Source organism: Leguminivora glycinivorella, chromosome 3, assembly GCF_023078275.1.
Source record: "Leguminivora glycinivorella isolate SPB_JAAS2020 chromosome 3, LegGlyc_1.1, whole genome shotgun sequence".
NCBI classification, from domain to species: Eukaryota; Metazoa; Arthropoda; class Insecta; order Lepidoptera; family Tortricidae; genus Leguminivora; species Leguminivora glycinivorella.
In genome coordinates, this window is record NC_062973.1 from 18,511,569 (window position 1) to 18,534,034 (window position 22,466).

The window sequence follows — 22,466 nt, forward strand, 5'->3', positions numbered from 1 at the left end:
GTCATGATGCGGCTCAAGCATTTGCGAACTTCTTCTCTAGTGTCTTCCTGCCTGGCGAACCTATTCTTGACACTCTCAGTACTGCACGAGTGGAGCTTTCCACCAATGCCAATTACATTCACATTAATAAAATCACTCCTCTTGAAGTGGAGCGTGGCATAGCCAGTCTCAAACCTCGTAGCTCCCCTGGTCCAGATAGAATTCCATCCTATATCTTGAAGGGTTGCCAGGAGTGGTTGATAGCACCGCTAACTTATATCTTCAACCAAATTCTGCATTCTGGAGAGTATCCTTCTCAATGGAAGGTCACTCGTGTAACGCCCATCCCGAAGTCGAGTGATACGGCCAACGTGGAAAATCACCGCCCCATTGCCATTCTCTCCGCGGTTGCTAAAATATTTGAAAGTATTTTGAGCAGAATTATCTCTCCTCAACTAAAACCTTTCCTTTGTGACGCACAACATGGTTTCAGGCCAAAGCGCTCTGTTGAATCGAATCTCTTAACCTTGGTTGATTCCGTTTCGGGCTACTTAGACAGAGGGATGCAGGTTGACGTGCTGTACTTCGATTTCAAAAAAGCCTTTGATCGCGTAGATAACGATGTACTCTTAAGCAAATTATGCAGCATTGGTTTCTCGCCTAAACTGCTTTGCCTTTTTGCTAGTTATCTACGTGATAGACGGCAATATGTGCAGCACGGATGCTTTGTGTCGGGTGCCTACCCCACCCGTTCCGGGGTCAGTCAGGGCTCTATTTTGGGCCCTCTGCTCTTTGGCGTTATGGTCAATGATCTGGCCTTGGTGCCTAAGCATGCGCAATGCCTACTCTATGCTGACGACCTGAAACTGATTTACAGGGTCCAGGAAGAGTCTGACTTACAATCTTTACAAAGTGATATTGATCGGGTTTATGAATGGAGTCTTGTAAACAAACTTCAGTTCAATGTTGACAAATGTGCGGTTATTACTTTTAGTAAAGTGCGTAGTCCCCTGTGTAGGCAGTATCTCCTGGGGTGGAAACCCATCGCCCGTGTCACATCAATACGTGACTTGGGGGTTGTTTTAGATTCCCACCTTAACTTTCACGAGCATATGACAATGCTTGCTGCAGACTGTTACCGCAGGCTTGGGTTTGTTGTCCGCAACGCCAAAGAATTTGACGATCCCAGGGCCATAAAGCTTCTTTATGCTGCCCTCGTGAGAAGTAAGCTAGAGACAGCATCAGCCGTTTGGAATCCCCATGAAGCGTCCTATATCCTGCTGCTTGAAAAGGTCCAAAAAACATTTTTGCGCTTCTTTTATAAAAAAAGGTACGGGTATTACCCATTCTTGTACCCAACAAAATTCCTTTTGGGGACGTTGGGTTTCTTCTCGTTAGAAGTTAGGCGTAATTTCGTGCTGATGTCTGTTGCTTGTGGTATTTTGAAGGGGGAGTCAGATTGCCCGGTTTTAGTATCCCAGCTGGTACGTCTGTTTGTTCCTCCTGTAACGAAATATGCCTTCCGTGAACGTAGGCACCCTTTACTGGCGGTGCCGGCCGCACGGACCGTGTCTCGCCGCAAGTCACCGTTAGTTCGTGCAATACAAATGGTGAATGAGTTTTTAGACGGGGCACCTAATGTAGATATTTTTGCGAGCAGATGGGCGTTTGTACGTGACGAATGCCTGAGGTTTTGTGTGAGATTGGATGCTAGGCCTTCATCTGTTATTTAGTATATTTAGTGTGTTATGTTATGTTTAATTTTGCTGTTTAATATTTTATTTTGTGTTACTTGTTGTAATGTTTATTTAAAATTCACGGTGCTTTAGTTTTATTTACTGTCATACTGTGTAATTTTCTTTGTGTAAATAAATAAATAAATAAATAAAAACCAGGGAGGAAATAGTCGAGAGCGTGTGTATGGAGAATTGACCCCTCCTGTATCGTCTTAATCATACTCGTGTTATTGGAATAATAGACTAAGCACAGTACCACACCGCGGTATTATCTATTCGGTACATGCATTACTGTCGCACGCACTTCTTGCAGAAAACGTCGATTCATTACATCTTATAAAATGAATCTACTTAAACTCATAAACTACTGAATAGATTTTCTCAGCATTCCCATCTGTCAATAGAGAGTTTGTTGGGGAAGGATTAAGAACATAATTAATTTGTTGAAGTTTTGTGTAAATTGCTTGAAATATTGTAATATTCCTACCCTATAAATACCTAACTAACATCAATTACCTATTTAGTTAACCAATATAAACATACAAAAATTGAAACTCTAAAATTTATTAAATAAAATTAATTACCATGAAACGAAATCAATCAATTAAGTTAATATCTTATATTGGATCAGTATTTTGACCTAGTGATCGTTTAGTGTTTATGTAGAACCCAATGTTGTAGCCGCAAATAGTAACCAGTCCTTTTCGCATATTATGAAACAATAATGCCCTATTACGCCCTAATAACCCTAAAATGTCAATAACCAAAATACATGGATTAAGTTCACAGCATAATTCAGAGTGAATAATAAGTTGTAATTAAAAGATGGGGTTTATTCAAGTATAATCTGATTGTTATAGTTAAATAGAACATAAATAAATGAGGATAATTATGTCAAAATTAAAATAACTAATGTTTGTCAGTAAATAATCTAAAATGTCACCATATTATAATATAGATAGTCAATAGTAAATATAATACAATTTAAAATATTTTATTTTTGGGGTTATAGATGTCGCTCCGCCTCCGCGACAGTCCATGGTCATCATCCAGTTACGGGTCAGACCCCTGCCCCAGTTCTGAAGGAACTATTTTGTGGTCCTGAAGGGACATCTTTTCATAATGACAGGACTACTTTCATTTGCCCGAGCCATTATGTTGTGACACTTTCATCACCATAGAGAGGATTTTCAAAGAGACACTTTAAAATATCAAATACTGGTAGTAGAGCAGTGTATCTGACCACTCCAATTCTCCAGAATTCTGTAATTTTGTACATCATTGTTTTTGTAGGTATTTATCAAAATAATATTATCCAAACTGTTAATGTAGTCATTTTGTATCACCTTTCGGACCAAAATAAACCACGATCATGCAACTTTCTGCTTCGATCCAGTCTAGACAAATCATTTATGATAGGTATTTGGAATAATATGACTTTATATTTGAAAGCCATTAGGTATGTAAAAATCACAGGTTCATAGATAACAGAATAGACAGGCAAACTGCTGAGGGACAAGCTAATTAAAAATAATCATTTTTATTTTAAAACAAAATGAATTTACAATCTTACATTATATTGTGAGTTATTTATTTTAATTTTCTCACAATATATTTATTTACTACCAGTAGGTATACAAGGGACCAAAAATATATATAAAGTCATAAATGTATATGTCGAGTTTGTCATTTTGTCATAAATAAACATAGTATTATAAATTCCTATAAGCCCTACTAATCCCAATTCAATAATTGAACATCATTAAACGCAAGCCTTCCTGAGCCTACCGTGGGATTCACTCAATCTATGTACAAATGTACAACATTCATTTATTTATTTATTTATAAATTCACTCACACAGTTAAGGTCTAACATATTAAGTAACCAAATCCCGTGTTAAAAATGTATAATTGAACTTTCTAGAAAATGAATAAAGACTTGAAAAGGAGAAAACAATTTTAATTCTAATATTTCCTATACCAAACAAAATCCTAGCCCTAACAGCTAAACTAACCATCTACTCTACCGACATATTAGCAAACTAGCGATCCGGATCGCACATTTAATTTACTCGCGTGATTTTCCGAAAGTGCAATGGAAAATCTCTAGCTAAAGCTAACTAAGACGGGTGAAGAATAACCCTTAGACCTGACTCCCTATTTCTTCACGTGGGCTGGTTCTCACACTAGGGATTGGGACAGCAAGAAGTCAGCCAGACGGGTAAAATAAAATAGGAAAGTTGGACAAGAACCTGGCAAATTTAAGAAGTTTAGATAACAACTCAAATCGTCCAGATTCCAGGAGCAAAATCCTGTCTTAATAAACGCAGGAAACTGCCAAGAGCTCACTTGGACTCTACTAAAATAACCCAAGAAATGTCCCTTGGTTGACTAGGGCTGTAGTTGATCACCGTTAGGTTACCCGCCCTATCCCTCCAAAGAACTGCAAAATATCAGACCAGTTCATCCTACTAAAATAATCTATCTCAATAATTATTTACAAAAGTTATTATTTAACTAACAGAACTAAGTAATATATGAAATCCTTCAACAAAGATTATTCTAGCGTAAAATACCACTAAAGCAATCCAAGCTAAAACATTTCACACATTAAAACACAATTAACTCTTTAACTAATAAGAAACACTCACAAATCTAACCAAACTTTAAAACTTTAGCAACACTATTGTTCTACAACTCTAAACTCTACTAGTACACTTTATAATACTAGCAGTGATCGAGCTCCAAAACAATAACAATTAAGACACTTAAATTTACACCAATTAAACACTGAAATATACGTTTATTAACACAATACTCTATATTATCCTCCAACCCAAATCATACCAGTATCATGAAATACTAGCAAAATCAAGGCTAGGACATAATATAGTTAATCTAGATTTACCCAAATAACCTAAATAGAACCAGTCTGACGGTCGAGCGGAAGGCTCTCTAATCCCCGAATCCCAAAGAATGAATCCCATGCAATGCCTTGCATCCCATTTCAAACATCCCTTCCAAGACTCTGAAATCCCCACTAGCTCCCACTTCCTCACTCCTGATTGGTATTTCTTAACCAACGCTGAAATTCATAATTTCATACAATATTTAAATAAAACATGTTTTATTTCCTGATCAGAATAAGGTCCAATTTGATCTACTCATAGGGCGTGGCCGAACTAAGTTTTTTTCCACATGTTTGGACACAGGATTGGCTCACTAGACTTTTTTCCATTTGCACATGCTTTAAAAATTGTCTCATTCAACGCTCTTTGTAATATGGTTCAATATGGCTTAAATTTGTTTTTATTGGCTAGTAACATTTAATTGTACAGTTTGAAATTTGACACAACTTTTTGTAGATTTGAATTTGACCAGGCGACATTTCTTAAAATCCCTACTGCAAAACCTTTATGACTTTGAAACAAGGTTCAAATTGAGTTATAAATAAGTATCTAAATATTTTGGTTCACTATAAATCTCTAAGCACTCCATCTAGTATTTTTAAAATATGATCTACTTGAGATAAACAAAATTTTAATTATCGTGAGACCGAAACAGGAATTTAATCAACTAAACAAAAATATAATTATTATGCTTGCATATGATGAAACATGGAAGCAAGTTTCTGACATGTTACAATCGCCTCCCAAAATTTACTGTAGCTTAAATATATTAAGGATATATATTTGCAGAAGTAAATTTTCGAACAAAAGTAAACAAAATTCTGAACAAAAATGATAAATTACTGCAAGTAAAACTATTAATAAAAATCTCTTTTAACATTCTTCCCTTCGTGTAAGCATTTTTTTTTTGTTGCGGCTGTGTGTGTGTGTAGTGTGTGTTTAAACCAAACTGAAGAATGAACATTTCTGAAGGAATAAGTTTACAGGGCCATTTATGTTAGAAATAAACAATTAAAAATGCAGCCAGTTAATTTTGCCTCAACAAAAGAATAGAAGTTGTGCTGTGTATGCCAATGGCCTACCCTTCTACCGATCCGACTGATACATACGAGAGTTTCCGACTTGAGTCTATATTTTAGCGACCAAGAAAGGAATCAAACGGTATCTCTTTTTAAGACAAAATTGAACCTTTTACCAAGGAGCATTCTATGCCACTCGAGGGGTTACTATCTTTAAAAGATTTAATTCCAACACCATATCTGATGACTTATTTCCCCAAAAAGCCTTTCCTAGTCTGGAGCATGTTCATCAATAACGGGATGTCAATTATAAAAGTTTAAGCTATGCAATGCTTAAACTTTTGATTTCCAAATGAAATGACAAATAAACTGATAAATAAACTGTTTGTTATACAATCACTAAACAAATAGTACTAACCAATAAAAAAGCACAACTAGATTGCAAATCGAATCTTTCGAAATGAGCTAAATTACTAAATATCCAATATTAAAAGCAAATACGAAGCTCACTTCATGATTATGCTTTTCCATATGAGAGAGTACTAAACATCTCGTTACTGATGGGTGTGTAGTGTTTCCTGTTCTGATGTTGTGTGTAGTATAGAGATAACACGGCGGCAGCTTAAACCTGCTAATATGCTCTTTTTTTTTTAGCGAGCCTAACCTAACTCCAAACTACCGTATTACCTCTTTTGTGTATGTGTGTGTGTGTTCCGGTCAGAATATCAAAAGAAATATCGTTGTTTAGTTTTGTTATTTTTTCAGGGCCCTGCATAAATAAAACCATTATTTTTTTTGTAATTTAACATGTTTTCTGACAACCATCATATTTATTCATCTTCATTCTCACTTTCACACATCCCCGAAAATGTACCAAAACTTTTGCTTTTTCAAGAATTGAAACTAATATAAAAATTACTATTATTTCATTATTAAAAAAAAATCTACCATTAGCAAACATATACCTAATATATTTATAATAGAGATCTACTAAAAAAAACTATTCTTTTTTTTATATCTATTGGAAAATGTTCCCCAAAATGATCTATTTAAAATCAAGAAGAAGAAGGAAAAAAAAATATGGAGAGCCCAGTTCAATAGCAATAAACCTTTATAAAATAAGAAATAGCTAAATATAGTTTAAATATTCAGAGAAATATATTTTTTTGTTTAAATTATTTTAAAATAGTAAAAACAGTATTTTTTTAACTAGGAATGTTTTTTGTCTAATTTGAATATTATTATTTTTAAAATACTGATTTTAAAATATAATAGAAATTTTAAAAATCTACGTGTTTGAAGAAATAAAATGCTGCTATATAATCTACACAATAACGCTTCATTACTAATAGTGGAGTAAAAGTAAGGTACCCTGGACATAATTCAATAACTCGTCCTTTTTGATATTTTATTGGGTATTATTATTAAGCATCAAATAGTAATTATGTACATAGATAAAAAAAAAGACGATCGTATTCATATCTTATAAAAATCATGAGATAAAGTACATTATCCCACTTTTCGCTAACAGCAAAATAGTTAACCGAAAACTTTGTTAGATTAACTTTGTGGTGCACTCAGATGCGATCAGTTATTAGCGATATTACACAGAAAATAAATCTGATTGTGTACTTTTTTTACCGTTTTCATTTAATGTGAATATCTAGGTAGGTAAAAATGGTGACCATGATATATATATCAATTTGCATTGTATTAAGTATATATAGACATTTAACACCGATCTTAAACATATATTTTTAACGCTTAAATAAACATGAATTTCTCAGTAGGTATAAATTGTAACTGAGATTTTTTTGCTTAAGACCAGGTTTTTGTGTACTATAATCATGATTTTATCAAAATTAATACTGTGAAGGTCGCGCTTAAGAAACTGTAAATGTCAGTAATTTAAAAGGGTGCAAAGTTGTCGTAGAGCGGCTGTCGCGGGGCGGGGAGCGCGCGGGGCGCGGGCCTGGGAGAGCGCGCCGCGCACCGGCCGCGTCACCGCGGCGGATCGGTTAATAGGTTAGGGACGTAAGGTACCGGCCACACCAGAGCGTCGCGTGTCTCGGGGCGCGGACGGACGTCCGCGCCACGCCACCTGAGTGTAATTCAAAAATCGTCTCCTCAGTACATTTTGTATAGGAAGGACGTAAGACGCGCCCCAGGCGGCGTGGCGGCGGCGTGGCGCGCGCCGCGCCGCCTGGGACTTGGTGCCAATAGGACCATCTCGGGGTTATACCCGTTCGATTAAAAAAATAATTTGAAAATCGGTCCACGATTCTCGGAGATATCGAGTAACAAAAAAACCGGCCAAGAGCGTGTCGGTCCACGCTCAGTGTAGGGTTCCGTAGTTTATCGTATTTTTCTCAAAACAATTTTCCTAGAAAGTCTTTATAAAGTTCTACTTTTTTGATCTTTTTTCATATTTTTTTAAACATAAGGTTCAAAATATAGAGGGGGGGGGGACGCACTTTTTTCCCCTTTAGGAGCGATTATTTCCGAAAATATTAATATGATCAAAAACCGGCCAAGAGCGTGTCGGGCCACGCTCAGTGTAGGGTTCCGTAGTTTTCAGTATTTTTCTCAAAAACTACTGAACCTATCAAGTTCAAAACAATTTTCCTAGAAAGTCTTTATAAAGTTCTACTTTTGTGATTTTTTTCATATTTTTTAAACATATGGTTCAAAAGTTAGAGGGGGGGGGACGCACTTTTTTTTTTCTTTAGGAGCGATTATTTCCGAAAATATTAATATTATCAAAAAACGATCTTAGTAAACCCTTATTCATTTTTAAATACCTATCCAACAATATATCACATGTTGGGGTTAGAATGAAAAAAAAATATCAGCCCCCACTTTACATGTAGGGGGGGTACCCTAATAAAACATTTTTTTCCATTTTTTATTTTTGCACTTTGTGGGCGTGATTGATATACATATTGGTACTAAATTTCAGCTTTCTAGTGCTAACGGTTACTGAGATTATCCGCGGACGGACGGACGGACGGACGGACGGACGGACGGACAGACAGACATGGCGAAACTATAAGGGTTCCTAGTTGACTACGGAACCCTAAAAACGATCTTAGTAAAAGTAAACCCTTATTCATTTTTAGGGTTCCGTAGTCAACTAGGAACCCTTATAGTTTCGCCATGTCTGTCTGTCCGTCCGTCCGTCCGTCCGTCCGTCCGTCCGTCCGTCCGTCCGTCCGTCCGTCCGTCCGTCCGTCCGTCCGTCCGTCAGCGGATAATCTCAGTAACCGTTAGCACTAGAAAGCTGAAATTTGGTACCAATATGTATATCAATCACGCCGACAAAGTGCAAAAATAAAAAATGGAAAAAAATGTTTTATTAGGGTACCCCCCCTACATGTAAAGTGGGGGCTGATATTTTTTCATTCCAACCCCAACGTGTGATATATTGTTGGATAGGTATTTAAAAATGAATAAGGGTTTACTAAGATCATTTTTTGATAATATTAATATTTTCGGAAATAATCGCTCCTAAAGGAAAAAAAAGTGCGTCCCCCCCCCCTCTAACTTTTGAACCATATGTTTAAAAAATATGAAAAAAATCACAAAAGTAGAACTTTATAAAGACTTTCTAGGAAAATTGTTTTGAACTTGATAGGTTCCGTAATTTTTGAGAAAAATACGGACAACTACGGAACCCTACACTGAGCGTGGCCCGTCACGCTCTTGGCCGGTTTTTTTTAAATACCTATCCAACAATATATCATACGTTGGGGTTGGAATGAAAAAAAAATCAGCCCCCACTTTATATGTAGGGGGTACCCTAATAAAACATTTTTTTCCATTTTTTATTTTTGCACTTTGTTGGCGTGATTGATACATTGGTACCAAATTTCAGCTTTCTAGTGCTTACGGTTACTGAGATTATCCGCGGACGGACGGACAGACAGACAGACAGGGGGAAACTATAAGGATTCCTAGTTGACTACGGAACCCTAAAAAACATTCAGTCGAATTGAGAACCTCCTACTTTTTTTGAAGTCGGTTAAAAAAACAACCTTTATTGCCGGCCGGCAAACGGCTAACCGATTGAAACAGAAACATAAATGAAAAGAGAGGGCGAACGGCGACACCTGTGTGTCGGCGATTTCAAAGGTAAGCGCACGTGCACCCGATCTCGCTACCTACGCCCAGGTGCGGGCGCGGCTTTCGACCTTCGCGCCGTGCAATAGAATTTAATGTCGGCTGCTCGTGTGCGGTCTGTTTGTTTTATAGAGTGGCGGCATTTTCAACATCAAAGGGTGAGCCTATTTTGTGCAAAATTCTGTTATATCAATAACTTCTCACGTCACTAGATTATCGACTTTGAATGTCGAGTATATTTATAGTATCATCACTTTATTACAGTGTACGAATTTCGTATGTGTTAAAAATCATTGTTCTAGCTTCATAAACCAGGGAGGAAATAATGGAGAGCGTTTATATGTCTTGTTTTGCCTTAATTCAATATCATCACATATTTTTGTTGCTGATAAAATAATACATCCTATATATCAAGGCCTTGTAGCTCGGCGAAAGAATCGTGATCGCGGAGTGCGCCGGCACTGATTATAATTATTTTGTCCAGTTATTTTAATAACCTATACAAAAAGTACCGATAGAATAGGTATTCTAATCTATATCTGCATAGAACTATTTAAAACAAACCACAAAAGTTCATAGTTGATCGTTATTGGTACAGTCAGCAACTCAGCTGTGAATACAGATAAAGTGCCAAATATATGTATACACATACCTTAATGTACCAAGTACCAACACTTGTACAGGAAATAAAATACTCTATACATATTTTTGGCACTTTGTCTTGCCAGCTGTGTTGTTGACTGTACACGATCTAAAAAGGAGCCGAACGGTTATTATAATTACGCGGCGACTTGCGTAGTCGGCGGCCGCGCGATACATAGTGCTGTCTCTGTTCAGGCCCCGTAGCCGAATGCCATTTCTCCGACGCGAAACGAAAACGAAACGCAGTCTGGCTCTGTCGCGCCAATACGCAAGAGCGATAGAGATAGATATCTACTAGCGTTTCGTTTCGTGAGCGTTTGTGCCATTCGGCTACGCACCCTGTTCTCACTACCACGAATTTGAAGAACAATATTGCTGTCCCTCTCAATCTTTAGGCGTCATTCATATATTACGTCATACTAAATGTGACAATCCATGTTAAAGGATTAAAAAAGCGTGACATTGGGGGGTCCGTCCAAATAGTAGTCCATAAACCACGTCTTTGACCAACGTGAGTGATATCTCTGTCACTCTTTACGTCTTTACTAACAGAAATTTAAATAACAATAGTGCTATCTCTGTCACTCTTTACTAACAGAAATTTAAATAACAAAAATGCTATCTCTGTCACTCTTTACTACCAGGAACTTAAATTATTATAGTACTATCTCTATTCTCTGTCACTCTTTACTATCAGGAACTTAAATTGTTATAGTGCTATCTCTGTCACTCTTTACTACCAGGACCTTAAATTATTATAGTGCTATCTCTGTCACTCTTTACTGTGTGCGGGAAGTGCACATACCACGAGTTTGACTAACATGAGTGCTATCTCTATCACTCTTTACTACCAGGAACTTTAATTATGATAGTGCTATCTCTGTCACTCTTTACTACCAGGAACATAAATTTTATTATTACAGTGCTATCTCTGTCACTCTTTACTACCAGGAACTTAAATGATTATAGTGCTATCTCTGTCACTCTTTACTGTGTACGGGAAGTGCACATACCACGAGTTTGACTAACATGAGTGCTATCTCTGTCACTCTTTACTACCAGGAACTTAAATGATTATAGTGCTATCTCTGTCACTCTTTACTTCTAGGAACTTAAATATTTTTTTCGGTTTCGGTTTTGGTCTTGGTTTCGGTGTCGGTTTTGGTGTAGGTTTCGGTGTCGGTTTCGGTTTCGATTTCGGTTTTCGTTTCCATTCCCGTTTCGGTTTCCGTTTTCGTTTTCAGTTTTGTTTTTGTTTAAACTAACAGAACTAAAACTAAAACCAAAACCAAACCAGAAACGGGAAACCGAACACGGGAAACCGGATATCGGATACCGTATATCGGATGCTGGTTACCGGTTACTGTCTACCGTTTACCGGATACCGGTTACCGTCTACCGGTTACCGGTCACCGTTTACCGGATACCGGTTAACGGTCATTGGTTACTGGTTACCGGTTACCGGTCACCGAATACCAAAGACCCGTCACCGGTTACCGGTTACCGGATACCGGTTACCGGTTACCGGATACCGGTTACCGGATACCGGTTACCGGATACCGGATACCGGTTACCGGTTACCGGTTACCGGATACCGGTTACCGGATACCGGTTACCGGATACCGGTTACCGGATACCGGTTACCGGATACCGGATACCGGTTACCGGTTACTGGTTACCGGTTACCGGTTACCGGGTACTAGATACCAGAAACCAGGTTTTGATTTCTGGTTTCTCATGTTACAACGTGTATAGATTAGTCGATACCAAGTCGGACACTTCCGATTAGGCGATTTCGGCTCGCATTGTTACGCAGCATTCGAGTGTTGAGTTTCTCACACATGAGGCCCCCTAATAAAATTTGTACCACTCATATTATTGATTTGACTCTCGCAACACAAACACCTCATGCCCACACAAATACACACAAAATAAAATCATTCACAAACTTCAAATCATTCAAAAACTCAACAGTCACACGCGCTCCTCGCGGTCCTCTAAGAACTCCCTCGCGAGAGTCGACACTTCAAAATGAAGCGACATCGCATCGGCTCATCATCCACAAATCCGAAAAGATCCACCGATAAATTTGTACCGGAAAGACCTCACCGCGACAATGTCATATTACCCAAATTACTTCAAAAATCCTCTGAAAGTGAAACAGTTCATTAGGTTTACCGTAAGAGTGAGTGAGACAGACACGCACTGTGCTTCAAATTTGCCTCGCCAAAATACGTTACACACGACTCGAAAGAATACAGTCTTAAGCGCCGCAAGCTTTCATACATATTACGTTGTTGTGATCCAAGCATCTCGTCAAGCTCGATAGGTACTATTATTGAGCTAACGACTTGACCAGTTTAACGTGACCTATCGGACTAATTGATTTGTATGACTTTTGTCACTTGTAATAAGGGAGCTCTCTTATACTGGACGGTGAAATATTTGTTATCGAAGCGTTTTGAAAACGCGGCGCCCTTGATATGAAACACGTGTTGACGACTCGCCGCCCGTTCCCGCTACTACTATACTAGCTATACCTACTCTGTGCACGACCTTATTCTGCAGGTAATAACGTTCATATTAAAGCGCAAGTAAGAAAAATATCAATTAAGTAATGAATCTTACATATTTGTTGTTTAATTGATTTCGTATAGTACTAAGAATATATTAACGGCAAAATTTACCATCTTTCAATTTAGTTAGGTATTTTTCCTTTCCTAAAATTATCAATATTTAAGATTTTGAACAAGCGCCAAAAGTATTGGTATAAGTTTTAATAATTTATCAACACACGTAATATTATATTCATAATAAATTGCAGGATTACGGTTAACAATATTTTCTAGTGAAATACGCCTGAAAATGTGTAACTTACTAAACCTTCTTTATAAATGATAGTTCTGTATGAATTATTTATAAAAATTAGATGTTTTTATATGAAATGCAGGTGTCACAACATAATACAAGCACTTTTTCCGGATTACATTTAATACTTTAGTTATAAAATCAAAAAATATTCAAAGTTCGTTTTTATTTTTTTTTAAATTGAATCAGAACCCTAATTTGATTAATAATTTGTATTTTAACTATCACTAATGATACTTTATACGACAGAAAAAGAAAATTACGGTTATCGAATTATGTCCAGGTCAAGCTATTTTTCCTGGTCTATAATTATGTATTAGCATTAAAACTCAAAAATGTGTATTTATTTTTATATATCTTAATAACTTAAAATATAATTGAATTTAAAGATAGTATGAAGCCGCCTCACAACCCCTCCAAAGAACAGTTAATACACACTAATGAATATAGAGTTCTTGAATAACTTTCTCAAATAAAAATAAACGTTAATATATTATGTATAACCCACATAAGCAAAGGACCTTACACAAAAAATTAGCATTTTAACTACCTCAAATAGCAAAGGACGTTTACAAAAGTATATATGATTTAAAGAAACAAAATCTATATACATAAAACGTAAATGTTTTATGGTCGCAATTATGAACTTTTAACCTGAAACAGTAGCTTTCCTTAATTCATAAAATTTATCAAATTTACTATACAAATACTGTACCACTAATACCAAATTGACCAGTAAGCAAAGATCCTTATAAATCTACTATTACCATATTTTCAATATATGAGTACCTAACTATAGATTGGCAAGATCCTACTTTTTTTTTTTAAACCGACGTCGCTTTTTACTAACTGACAGTCATGACACGCAAGGATAACTCGTTTTACTAAAATGGTGTTTTGTTTTTCTAATAGAACCGATCCCTAATATACTTAAAACTTTGTACATGCCTTGGTGACATTACTTTATGTATCTGCTCAATAAATCTATTCTTAAAACTTCTGAAAAATAGATGACATTTTCTTGTGAATTATCTGGCTTGAAATATAATATATAATTATCAAAACTGTCACACAATGCTTAGCTATGAAAACCTTTCAATAAAAAAAATGTAATTTCTTCCTTGATCGTCTAATTGGTATAAAACCCCTACTAAAACTATGGTAGTGCTTACGGTTTGCAAATAAAATTCTTTACTAAAGTCTGGGTTATGTAATTGTATTACGTTAATAAATTTAACTTTTACTTCGTAAAATGCCTGCTGTTGAATACTACCCTAATTCAAAAATTCTTTTTTTTTTTGTTAATAATTCAAATAATATAAGTATTGAATTATATATATTTCCTACTACAACTAATTATAAACCGTCGATAAAAGTTCATGAGCCTATAATGTTTTCAATTGTTTTATATCTTTAGGTACTGTAAATTATGTAACCGAGCATATTTACTTCATTACATGAAACACAAAGTGTTACTAATCAACTAAATATAACCTTCCCTTTATCTTTACTTCAGAAACTGAAATAAAACATTCGTTTAAACTAAACGCAACTACTATTATTAATATAACTGCAACTATTATTACAATTATTTTCTGATTTCAACATGAAACAGGCGGACCGTATGCTTGCTTGCCACAGACGTAGTATATAAAAAAAAACCGGCCACCTTGTCGGCGTGATTGATATACATATTGGCACCAAACTTCAGCCCTCCAGTGCCCACGGTTACCGAGATCATCCGCGGACGGACGGACGGACGGACGGACGGACGGACGGACGGACGGACGGACGGACGGACGGACGGACGGACGGACGGACGGACGGACAGACAGACAGACAGACAGACGGACAGCCAGACACGGCGAAACCACAAGGGCTCCCAGTTGGCTACGGAACCCATAAAAATACTATATTAAAAATTGGTATCCCGCTGTCCAAATTAACATACTGAATTTAGTTATATATTGAGTATCTACAAAGTAATCAATAGGTATAACGAAATTTAAACATGTAAGAACAAGTATAAAACATAAAAAATAATATTCCCTACTCGAAAATAATCAAACGCTAACGTTTTTATGCAAAAACCATAATTAACACTTGTTCTATCGTCGACAAATGGTCAAGTGGTTGGCGCGACAACTTTTTGTTAGATTACAAAAACAAAGGGACTTAAGATTGTAACACGTCTAGTCGAACTATAAGTGTTCTTAAGAATTTAAGTGACGCCAACAAAGATGCCATAAATAACAATTCAGAATGGTAACTTTCGTTTTAGACTACTTCAAAATGATAATTTCACACGCAAATATACTAAAATGTACGACGCGTAGTATCCTATTTAAACCGCTTCTATGTAAGTACGTCCATAACGTAATAAACTATTTAAAACACTTCTATGTACGAACGTAATGTAATAAACTATTAAAAACACTTCTATGTACAAACGTAACGTAATAAACTATTTAAAAACTTCTATGTACGCCTCCCCATGTAGGAAACTTTACTTAAACTTGAACAATATCTGATACAAATTACAATATGAGTATGAATGAATTACAATTGACGGTATACCTACTAAATAGACGTATGAATAAAATTTACAATAATAAAATTAAGTACCTATTTCATAATATGCTATCCGTCTTCACAACAACAAATTGTGTTGCTATAATGAATCGACTACACGAATCAACTATAACAACAGCTTTGATCCAATATAAGATATATAACTCAATACTATAAAAACTAAAATGAAGAAATTAAAAATAATGAATACCACTGTAAATGAACTCTAAGATTTATAAAAGACTAACCACTTTAATCAAAATCTACTTATCCTAGTTACGCTGGCCTACCCCACCAAATAAAATATATGTATATCGTGGTAACGCTAGAGCCAATTGTACTATTATGTAGTAAATAACGACGACAGTAAATAATATATATATATATATATATATATATATATATATACATCCTGGTCACGCACACCAATTGTAATATTCCTACCCTATAAATACCTAACTAACATCAATTACCTATTTAGTTAACCAATATAAACATACAAAAATTGAAACTCTAAAATTTATTAAATAAAATTAATTACCATGAAACGAAATCAATCAATTAAGTTAATATCTTATATTGGATCAGTATTTTGACCTAGTGATCGTTTAGTGTTTATGTAGAACCCAATGTTGTAGCCGCAAATAGTAACCAGTCCTTTTCGCATATTATGAAACAATAATGCCCTATTACGCCCTAATAACCCTAAAATGTCAATAACCAAAATACATGGATTAAGTTCACAGCATAATTCAGAGTGAATAATAAGTTGTAATTAAAAGATGGGGTTTATTCAAGTATAATCTGATTGTTATAGTTAAATAGAACATAAATAAATGAGGATAATTATGTCAAAATTAAAATAACTAATGTTTGTCAGTAAATAATCTAAAATGTCACCATATTATAATATAGATAGTCAATAGTAAATATAATACAATTTAAAATATTTTATTTTTGGGGTTATAGATGTCGCTCCGCCTCCGCGACAGTCCATGGTCATCATCCAGTTACGGGTCAGACCCCTGCCCCAGTTCTGAAGGAACTATTTTGTGGTCCTGAAGGGACATCTTTTCATAATGACAGGACTACTTTCATTTGCCCGAGCCATTATGTTGTGACACTTTCATCACCATAGAGAGGATTTTCAAAGAGACACTTTAAAATATCAAATACTGGTAGTAGAGCAGTGTATCTGACCACTCCAATTCTCCAGAATTCTGTAATTTTGTACATCATTGTTTTTGTAGGTATTTATCAAAATAATATTATCCAAACTGTTAATGTAGTCATTTTGTATCACCTTTCGGACCAAAATAAACCACGATCATGCAACTTTCTGCTTCGATCCAGTCTAGACAAATCATTTATGATAGGTATTTGGAATAATATGACTTTATATTTGAAAGCCATTAGGTATGTAAAAATCACAGGTTCATAGATAACAGAATAGACAGGCAAACTGCTGAGGGACAAGCTAATTAAAAATAATCATTTTTATTTTAAAACAAAATGAATTTACAATCTTACATTATATTGTGAGTTATTTATTTTAATTTTCTCACAATATATTTATTTACTACCAGTAGGTATACAAGGGACCAAAAATATATATAAAGTCATAAATGTATATGTCGAGTTTGTCATTTTGTCATAAATAAACATAGTATTATAAATTCCTATAAGCCCTACTAATCCCAATTCAATAATTGAACATCATTAAACGCAAGCCTTCCTGAGCCTACCGTGGGATTCACTCAATCTATGTACAAATGTACAACATTCATTTATTTATTTATTTATAAATTCACTCACACAGTTAAGGTCTAACATATTAAGTAACCAAATCCCGTGTTAAAAATGTATAATTGAACTTTCTAGAAAATGAATAAAGACTTGAAAAGGAGAAAACAATTTTAATTCTAATATTTCCTATACCAAACAAAATCCTAGCCCTAACAGCTAAACTAACCATCTACTCTACCGACATATTAGCAAACTAGCGATCCGGATCGCACATTTAATTTACTCGCGTGATTTTCCGAAAGTGCAATGGAAAATCTCTAGCTAAAGCTAACTAAGACGGGTGAAGAATAACCCTTAGACCTGACTCCCTATTTCTTCACGTGGGCTGGTTCTCACACTAGGGATTGGGACAGCAAGAAGTCAGCCAGACGGGTAAAATAAAATAGGAAAGTTGGACAAGAACCTGGCAAATTTAAGAAGTTTAGATAACAACTCAAATCGTCCAGATTCCAGGAGCAAAATCCTGTCTTAATAAACGCAGGAAACTGCCAAGAGCTCACTTGGACTCTACTAAAATAACCCAAGAAATGTCCCTTGGTTGACTAGGGCTGTAGTTGATCACCGTTAGGTTACCCGCCCTATCCCTCCAAAGAACTGCAAAATATCAGACCAGTTCATCCTACTAAAATAATCTATCTCAATAATTATTTACAAAAGTTATTATTTAACTAACAGAACTAAGTAATATATGAAATCCTTCAACAAAGATTATTCTAGCGTAAAATACCACTAAAGCAATCCAAGCTAAAACATTTCACACATTAAAACACAATTAACTCTTTAACTAATAAGAAACACTCACAAATCTAACCAAACTTTAAAACTTTAGCAACACTATTGTTCTACAACTCTAAACTCTACTAGTACACTTTATAATACTAGCAGTGATCGAGCTCCAAAACAATAACAATTAAGACACTTAAATTTACACCAATTAAACACTGAAATATACGTTTATTAACACAATACTCTATATTATCCTCCAACCCAAATCATACCAGTATCATGAAATACTAGCAAAATCAAGGCTAGGACATAATATAGTTAATCTAGATTTACCCAAATAACCTAAATAGAACCAGTCTGACGGTCGAGCGGAAGGCTCTCTAATCCCCGAATCCCAAAGAATGAATCCCATGCAATGCCTTGCATCCCATTTCAAACATCCCTTCCAAGACTCTGAAATCCCCACTAGCTCCCACTTCCTCACTCCTGATTGGTATTTCTTAACCAACGCTGAAATTCATAATTTCATACAATATTTAAATAAAACATGTTTTATTTCCTGATCAGAATAAGGTCCAATTTGATCTACTCATAGGGCGTGGCCGAACTAAGTTTTTTTCCACATGTTTGGACACAGGATTGGCTCACTAGACTTTTTTCCATTTGCACATGCTTTAAAAATTGTCTCATTCAACGCTCTTTGTAATATGGTTCAATATGGCTTAAATTTGTTTTTATTGGCTAGTAACATTTAATTGTACAGTTTGAAATTTGACACAACTTTTTGTAGATTTGAATTTGACCAGGCGACATTTCTTAAAATCCCTACTGCAAAACCTTTATGACTTTGAAACAAGGTTCAAATTGAGTTATAAATAAGTATCTAAATATTTTGGTTCACTATAAATCTCTAAGCACTCCATCTAGTATTTTTAAAATATGATCTACTTGAGATAAACAAAATTTTAATTATCGTGAGACCGAAACAGGAATTTAATCAACTAAACAAAAATATAATTATTATGCTTGCATATGATGAAACATGGAAGCAAGTTTCTGACATGTTACAATATGACGATGTTGTCAGGAAAAAAGACGTTGCTTTTATCGAAAGTTATTCTTAATTTATCTATTTAAACAACTTATAACCACGAAATGTAAACCTTCATTATTAAAATCCTAGTTGTAATTATTTTTGGACAATATATCAATTAAGTAGACAAGACGTGAGTGCGCCCTTTCAAGATTATCTTATTAGGCTGAGGACAATTATATATTAGTGCCGGATTGATTACGTCTGTGCTTTAACTGCTACTTACATAGACATTCACGATCACGGCCTAGTGAAGTTCAATCGAGCTTTGAAGCACTGCGGAGCATTTCTTTTTTTTCGCCACTTTTATGAAATGTGATATTTTTGAAAAAATTATGCAATTTCTACTCAGAATCACTAGCTTTTTCAATCCTAGTAGTTAAAAAAATTGTCCCATAGGTACGATTTTTTCTTATTTTTTTACCATTTTCCGTACATGTTGTGTGTGGTAACAAAAGAGGAAAGTAACAAAAATGTATGGAAATTCTGGGATACTTTTTGTCTCCCAGTGAGATTGAAAGTACTCGTGATTCTGAGTACAATTGACCTAAAATTCCCTAAAAAAATCAAAATAAAGTAATGGCAAAAAAAAGAATTGCTCTGCGGCACGTATTCTAATTTCCCTAATAATTAGTACATTACGTCAGATGCCGGGAAAGAAGGGCTTACAGGGTGAGTATGCTAAAAAGGCTAACGCCGTGTCTTGCGTGGGCGACGGTCGCGCGACCGTCGCGCGACCATCGCCGTCGCATCTCATACTTCCGTATCGATAAGGTTTGACTTCGTATGCGTCGCATCGCCGTCGCGCGACCATCGCGCGACCGTCGCAGACGCAAGCCACGGCGTAAGGGTAAGGGATCTACTCGCAAATGCGAAAACTACCGTACCATATCGCTCATATCCCATGCTAGTAAAGTCTTCTTACGAATCCTGAACAAGCGACTAGATAACTACATTGCCAAACAAATACCACGAGAACAGGCGGGATTTGTGAGAGGTCGAGGTACTCGCGAGCAAATACTCAATGTGAGGCAGTTAATAGAGAAATGCAGAGGGCACGACGTCTATATGGCTATGTGCTTTATTGACTACGCAAAGGCTTTCGATTGCATCAACTGGAGTAAAATTCACGGCGTAATGGGCGAACTGGGGATACCGCAACACCTAATCTTTCTTGTGCAAAACTTGTACTTAAGTAGCGTGTCTAAAGTGCGAATAGAGGACACTGTATCACAACGCTTCAAAGCTGAACAAGGAGTGCGGCAAGGCTGCATCTTGTCGCCGCAGCTGTTCAACCTCATCGGTGAACATAATATATTATAATGAGAAGAGTTTTGGAGGGCTGGGAAGGTGGTATCCAGATTGGTGGGCAAAAAATCAATAACCTTCGTTTTGCTGATGACACGACCATAATAAAAAGTGCCTCTGAAAAAGAAATTGCAGAAATTGTTTTTTTTCTTTTGATGATGGCGTTGTCATAAGTATTATTTATGCTGACGTTTAGAAACAAATGACTCGAGCATTGCTGGCGTAGGTGGGGAAATTACTATGAAATTCCATTACATGTCATCCTCACTCAACGAACCAGATACGTAGTACTTATTACCTACTTCCCGACTTAATTTGAAGTAGGTATGTAATGACATCATTTCATTGCAAGTTTCAGACAAATATATATTATTTAATGCTCATTTTGTAACTCAGAAATGCTTATTGCACATTTGTAAAAAGTATCTTTTTGGCAAGCGGTGTTACATCACACCACAGGTGATAAAAAAATATCCAAAGTATGAATTCCGCTCAAGAGTCCCACTTTCCTCGCTATTATTTTCCAAAGGTATTTCTGCGGCAAGAACTCATATAACTCTCGGTGTCACCGGCACATGTCTAATTAATCGGCCCCTTAGCCCGGGTCGCCAATTTTCTTATTTATCGCCTCCGATTGCGGCCATTAGCGGACCACTGCCTTATTAGCTGGCCCCGACTGAGACAAATGGATCGTATTTTAATCAACTACACCTAAAACTCGAGTAGAGAACAGTATATCTCGACGAATAACTCCTAAAATATCTAAACGTTTTTAGACTCTATTGCCAACAGTATAAAGTAATAAGATGTGTAGATTTTTATGTTGCTGTCATTGCGTAACCTTTCATTTTTCCTTGAGTCGCAATACGAGTTATTTGATTAGAGGTCCTGATTGGACTGCAGACGTTTGATTCTTTGATTTATAGGGTAAAGATATGTAGTAATTGTATTTTATCGGAAGTATCTTGTATATCCACAAGTTCTTTGGAAAGTTTATTACTTACGCTTCACTTCGTATGACATTTTAGAGCATTGTTTCAAAAGTCTTTTATATTTTTTTTTAAACTAAACACAAACAATACCTTGTTTTATTTTTAAATATAATATTTTACTGTACCTATGGCGCTACTTTACGTTGAAGCTTTAAAGATCCATGTGTACTAAAAACGTTGTCCCTGTGTAATACAGGAAATTCGCAACTCCCTTGGGTCATGTTTTAATTTATCGCCACTCGTTTATAAATTCGCTTTATTCGCACATGTATCTATGTAATATTCGATTACAAAGCATACATTTTCGTTCCTAGGTCTTATCAAGAGGATGAAGCACTCGAAATATAATGACGATGGTCGTTAAAATTTTTAACGAGTTATTGAAAATGCTGGCCGCGTATACTTTTTATAGAACATGAAATTTTGATATTGGTTAAAAAAGTGTTTCACATAAAAAAATCAGCAAGTTTAAATTACTTTTCCTAGGTTCAGCGGTCAGCGTTCAGTTTGTTAATAAAATATTTACTTACCATTTTATATTAATATCGATAGCCAAAATATGATATGAGGTAGCCTACAGCTACAGCATTGAACAGGATGTCCGACATTGTTTGTTGTTTACGTTACAAATCTACACAAAAAAAATGCAAAATTCCAACCAATTTTCATGGACACAGGTTCATATTCTCATTCAGCAG